The sequence below is a fragment of the Globicephala melas genome, chromosome 17, assembly GCF_963455315.2.
Source record: "Globicephala melas chromosome 17, mGloMel1.2, whole genome shotgun sequence".
NCBI lineage: Eukaryota > Metazoa > Chordata > Mammalia > Artiodactyla > Delphinidae > Globicephala > Globicephala melas.
In genome coordinates, this window is record NC_083330.1 from 24845449 (window position 1) to 24852170 (window position 6722).

General features: G+C 33.8%; 1 non-coding gene across 1 annotated transcript; it reads right to left on the reverse strand.

Annotated features, from left to right (window-relative positions):
* Positions 1 to 5624: 5624 nt before the first annotated feature.
* LOC115843368 (U1 spliceosomal RNA) lies at positions 5625 to 5789 on the reverse strand. Its single transcript, XR_004035729.1, has one exon. It is a non-coding gene; the product is annotated as a U1 spliceosomal RNA (small nuclear RNA).
* Positions 5790 to 6722: the final 933 nt, after the last annotated feature.

The following is a 6722-nucleotide window of genomic DNA, read 5'->3' on the forward strand; positions in this document are numbered from 1 at the left end:
GGAAGATTGTTTGTCTTTCCTTCATCTTTGAGAAAGTAAAAGACCCTCCTGGCTACAACCAAGTAAAGGGAAAAAGCCAAGGTTAAACTTACATCTCTATAACCCTCCCTCTACAACGTTCAATTCAATACATAAAATGAGTCCCTACATTAACTGTCACTGCTTAATCCCAGTACCAGATGATGTTCTTCCACCTGTATTTTGGAAGCTTTCCCTTCTTTTCTCTTCTCAGATTTACTTCCACAATAATCATCCTCCCGTTCTGTCAATGATATCTTTTTCTTCTTTGTTATTATTGCTCTTATTCTTCCTCTCTACCTTCAAGAATATTCTTTTTTCCTCTATAATAAAAATAACAACAAACTTCCTGAATTGCTCTGATTTTTCTTTTAGTTACCATTCTTTCGTTTTCCATTTGATAAAAAACTCTTAGACTTTTTGGTAATCTTAATTTTTCTCCTATTATCTTCCAAGTTATACAATTTAAAATTTGTTAAAAGAACTCTAACAAAGGGCTTCCCTGGTGGTGCAGTGGTTGGGAGTCCTCCTGCTAGTTCAGGGGGCGTGGGTTCTTCGTGCCCCGGTCTGGGAAGATCCCACATGCCGCAGAGCGGCTGGGACCGTGAGCCCTGGCTGCTGAGCCTGCGTGTCCGGAGCCTGTGCTCTGCAACAGGAGAGGCCACAACAGAGAGGCCCGCCACCAAAAAACAAAAAACAACAAAAGAAGAACTCTAATAAAATTTTATTGAAATAAAAACCATCAACTGAACTACATTTACAACTTTATAAATTAACTGAATGATATATATTGATTTCATTGTTTTTAAACTGATACTTCATATATTTTAAAATGCTTTTACAGTTAACTGTATAATATTTTATCCCTGAAGAATCAAAGATATTCTCTGTAGTTAGTAGGGATCATTTTTCTATATTGCAGACACTTAGCTAATTTACATATGAATGTGCTTTTTCACATGGGGTTTAATAAATTGATTTTTATAATAAATTTATTCTACCATAATAGGAAAATATCCTTAATGATAAATGACTAATCATTAAAAAAATGAAATATGTGAGTAACCAGTTGGTTTTGTTCTTAATTACTTGTTCTTAATTACTGTACGTACACAGGTGCACAGACACATAGACACACTTTTTTTTTTTGGCCTATTACTACCCATATAAAATTTAATAGTAATTTGACTAATGTGATGAGGAAAATTATTCTATTTATAATTACTTAAAATTTTTTGAAGAAATTTGAGCATTTGGTTGCTAAAGTGGGAATTAACATTTTAAAGATACAGTGTTTTCAGAGAGCTCAGCAAAGCATTTGGTTATTTTTTAGCCTCAAGAAGTGGGAAAATGGTAGTTATTTAAATGTCACTGCTTTACAAAGACTTTAGTCTCTTGTTTCCTTGTCTCTTTATCCTTCATTTGCAAGTGCTTGCATAATATATCCAGTAAGTGTATTTTTTGAAGTATAACTATTTTTAAAATATGCAATCCTTAGTTTTATTGCTTCATATTTACATTAGAGATTAATACGTTTTCTTGAATGCTTGGCAGATTAACATCTCTTTGTTTACCTTTATGATTTTTGTTTTAAGCACTAAAGAAGTCTGTCATTGACAAAACTGAGCTATGTCAATGATTCTATTTTTCAGAATTTTTTGCGACATTGACATTTTGGAAAAACATGCATATAAATTAGATGATAAAGGTAGAAACTGAAGTTTTAATTGCTAGTTACTCAGTGTACTTTTAAGCCTACTAGATGAGAACATTGATGCCTTATTTCATGCTTTATAAAATAATTTATTATTATTTTGAAAATTATTTGCCATGTTTATTCCAATTCCTCAATTCTTTTAATAAAAAAATCAACCTAATTAAATCATTGAAGGTTAAAATTAAATTCCATTTCAATATTCTTTACCTAGGAATCCTAAGAGTTTCTAAGTGTTTAATTACCTCAGTTGTATAAGGGTTAACAGTCAGAAATATATCCAGGTTATCTAAGTCATACAATTGTCAGATGGTTGCTAAGCAACAGATAGGTTTGGCTGATGCATGTTTCTAGGCAAAGCTTATAGTGTGAAAAGAACAAGTTGCATGATACCTGCATTTTTGTTGTTATGTTTTTAGAAAATAAAGTTGTACTGGAGGGGAGAAAAAAAGCCTTGACATTTATTATGCATATTGTCTTTCTTCTAAATGTCAGAACTATATTATTTGATAGTTAATTGATAAGGGACATTAAATTAAAATGACAGATGACATTTTATTTCTTATGCGGTTTTAGATATTAGCTTTTCATTTAATCCTATTTTTGTAGCTTATCATCAAGTTAATTAATTTCTAAATTTATTATGATTGAAAAGAAGCTGCGAATCAAAATTAATTAAAATATAGTTACTTTAAAATATACACATTTCAATGCTACTAAGGAAAAGAAAGGAAAATGACTTATATTACATGATTCTAGCACAACACCAGAATATTTCAGCAGTGATGGAAATGGTACTGAAATAGAGACCACATTTTAGAAATCTAGGGTGAAACTTTAATCCTTTGCAAATGACTTAAAGCTACTATTACTACATATTACTTGATTCATTTTTATTATCTGTGTCCAGTATAATGCCTGCCTCTTAGTTATAAACTCTTATGATGTTAGTTCTTCCTCTCTTTTTACTCTCCTTAATAATTGATGAATAAGGAGTAGGTGAGAATTTTAATTGCAAGACGAAAAAGTAAAATTATCTATTAGATGTCTAGGAAACAAAAATACATTGTATGGTCATTAGTTTTCAAACATACTATATATTATTTAAAGTAAAAATTTCAGAGATCTCATTTTTTATTCCCCAAATGAGGAGTTGTGGCAAAAATCATAAAAAATCATTTTGATTTAGTTTATTTTTTCATCAGGAAAATTTAATTAAAAATTTAGCAAAATTAACATTTTCTTTTGTGTCAATTGGGAATGCAATCTCTTATCAATTATGAGGTTTCTCAGTGAACTTCCAGTTCTTAGGATTAGAGGAAAATCAGAGAACATTCAAATTCAACATCTTTACAAAACAATATTTCATAAAATTTCTATCTAGAATTATGATTCTGGTGCTTCTCTCTGATTTCTAGTATTAGATAATAGAATTTAAGAGAACTCAATTAAAATAAAGTATGTGAGGTAGATAAATCAGGTGGAAGGGTATGGTGACAATGATTTAACAAGTCAACTGGAAAATATCACAGTTTTTTTTTGTAATTCAAACCAAACTTTCTGTTTATATAAACCTTAATTCTGTATTCAGTTCACAGAGCAGACATCTGCTCAGTTATTATAGACTTTAAAAAGTGAGGCCAAGATTTATTTTACCTCTTGGAAAATCAACCAAAGAACGTCATTCTTGATGTATAAAGTGAGAATTCCAGACTCCATGTGAATTTGTTGACAATACCATATAACAAAAATAATAATAAAATAAAAATACTTGAAATTATGAAACATTGTTATTTATGAATATACCTAACATAAAGAGAAATGTAGTTATGCTTAATATATATTCTCTATCTAGCAGCTTTTATAATATGTGGCCTTGTTCAAGAGCAAACTGTCGGCCTAACACCTTCTAAAATAAAGAATATACTCAGATAAATATTGTTACCAGGTTTCAGAAATGTTTCAACATGTTATGAAATAAGCACATGTAGAAAATCAGGACTGTTACAATTTGAGGACTAGATTGTTCAAAAGGTGATGTTATTTTCAAAGTTATGTCTCTTAAGACTATTATGCTCAATTTTCTTTTTCTTTCTGACATCCAGAAACAGGCATGTCCAGATGAAAAGAGTTTTATTTAAATGGGAAAAGAAAACACTTTAAAGAATTAGTATGGATGCTCGATGCTTTGATATGAATTTCTGGGGATATTTTGTAAATTAGTTGTGGTTAATTCTTTGCTCATTTCTTCTAGATTTTTCCCACTTTGAGGGACATGTGAAACTAATGGAACCAGATGTACAGAAAAGGATCAAGCTGTATAAATCCCACTTCCCTTAAATTGCTAACTATAGTTATCTGTATTTTAATAAGGAGACTTTTATTAGTATTGGAGATGTTTCTTGGCTTACAGCTTCGATTGAGTTGTTAAATCTCCAATACTTTCTTCTTCCCATATTATTTTTTAATAGATTATCTGTATAGAATTTCATGGGCATTATAAGAAATGATGATGAAAAACTCTTTAGTCTTGAATTGAGGTAGAGTAAAATAGTAAATTTTTGTTAGGTCAATTAAATCATAATAGTCTTTTAAGTTATTTTATAAAGAACATTTTGGTGGAGCCATAATAGGATCTTCCTTTTAAAACTTTATTTTCCTTCTACCTGTGGACATAATCTACTAGAAACTGACAGCATTCCTATACTGGTTAGCAAACAGTCCCATTTATACAGAAGAGATTCCAAATATCCAAACTTGACTTAGAATACTGTATGCATATCCTTGAATTACTGAAAGACTATTCCAAACAGGTGGCCTGCTCAACCATGTATAGGATAATAGAAGAAAACAGACATAAGATGAAAAAAATTAAGAAAATCTTCATGATGCCATTAGTTTAGCTGATATTGTACTTGAAATTAATTTGATTACATTATAATTACATTAGAAAATAAATATGAAATATAATCATATACGTTAGAAAGGCCTTTGTCAGGAGACCAAGCCAGGAGTCTCATGATGCTTACTATACTTAGGAAAGGAACTGTTATCTGGGGACTGGCGAAGGAAAAAGACTAGAGAAGAAGGGAACAAACATTTATTAAATGCTTGTCACTTGATAGATACTATTCTAAGGGCATGTTATCTCATTTAACATTTATAACCCAGTAAGGCAGGGAATGTCATTGCCAACAGGTAGATGAGGAAAAAAAAGAAACTTCAAGGAGTTATGTAATTTGTAAAATGTTTTAAACTGGTAGCCAGCAGAGAAGGTATTAGACCTCAGGCATGTCTACCGGCTAGGCTCGTGTTCATAGTGGTTGCTGAACTTGAAATTAGCAGAGGTAGCAGCACTTATAGCAAAAGAGCCATCAGAATGTTCCTCATTTTGTGGCTTCCTGATAGGTGCTGAATAAACATTCAGTGATGTGGGCCCAATTTTAGAAAATAATCTATTATTTAATGGAGGTTAAGTCTTCACTTACTTTATTTCCTAAATCTTTTTTTTAAATTTAATTTAATTTAATTTTTTTGTTCCCGAATTCTCGCCGCCCAGCGATGTGAAAGCTTAGTACCTCACATACAGGCGGGTCGCGCAGGCGCCGCCATTTTTAGCGCAGTAACGCTGGAAACGTATTCCAGCTACAAAACCCGAGACCGCCACAAGCGCAAAACGCAATTTTAGTAACCCGGCCGCCCGCACCTTGAACTACGTACTGCCAACACAGCTAAACCCAAGCACTGTCTCGACGCGGGTGAAGCCCACGTTTTCAGCACTCATACAAGCGGGTACACCGCAAGACCGACCCCGACCGTGAAACTAAAAGCACGAAACTTGGCAAACTGCACACAAAGTCGCACAGCTCTGATCTTACGCCTCAAGAAAAATCAGGGGAAAGCACGAACGCAGTCCCCCACTACCGACAAATTATGCAGTCGAGTTTCCCACATTTGGGGAAATCGCAGGGGTCTGCACATACGGAGTGCAATGGATAAGCCTCGCCCTGGGAAAACCACCTTCGTGATCATGGTATCTCCCCTGCCAGGAAAGTATTTCCTAAATCTTATGTAGGACAAAAACTTCAGTTGCAGATATACAGATAACAGCCTGAGTGTGTTAATTTGGCTAAAAGACAGATGTTGATGTTATAAAAACACATAAATGGAGAACATCACTTACAACAGTGGTTTGCAAACTTGTGTTTTCAATTTCTTTTTTTTAATTATTTTTATTTTTATTTATTTTTGGCTGCATTGGGCCATCGTTGCCGTACGCGGGCTTTCTCTAGTTGCGGAGAGCGGGGGCTACGCTTCGTTGCGGGGCACGGGCTTCGCATTTTGGTGGCTTCTCTTGTTGCAGAGCACAGGCTCTAGAGTGCAGGCTCAGTAGTTGTGGCTCATGGGCTTAGCTGCTCAGTGACATGTGGGATCTTCCCAGACCAGGGCTTGAACCTGTGTCCCCTGCATTAGCAGGCAGATTCTTAACCACTGCGCCACCAAGGAAGCCCCTCAAGTTATTTTTGAATGTGACGAAAAATATACTTTCTTTCATCACCAACACATGCACACAAGCAAATTTATAAAATAGTACTTTACCGTAACTGCAAGTAATGCAGTATATATTCCATCCCATCTCATTCCATTCTATCCCATCCCAGTTCATGCTATGGTATAACATTCTATCACTTTTTAAAAAATACTTGTTATACACACACTGAATTGATTTCATAACACACTGTGGGCCATGATTTATAGTTTGGAAATTACTGATCAAAAGGTATCAAGGTAAAATTTCCAGGAGAATATAAACTTTAAACTATAAATTTAGATGAAGAAAATAAGTAGACGGTAGCTAGACAGAAAACTAGGGGATGGGAGACAGTGTAGAGTTGTGTTCCAGGTGGAGACAACAGAAGGTGTGGAAGCCCAGAATTGGAAAGGAATTTGGTTAGTTCAGGCACCTGAGAGAAGGGACAGTGTAGGGGGA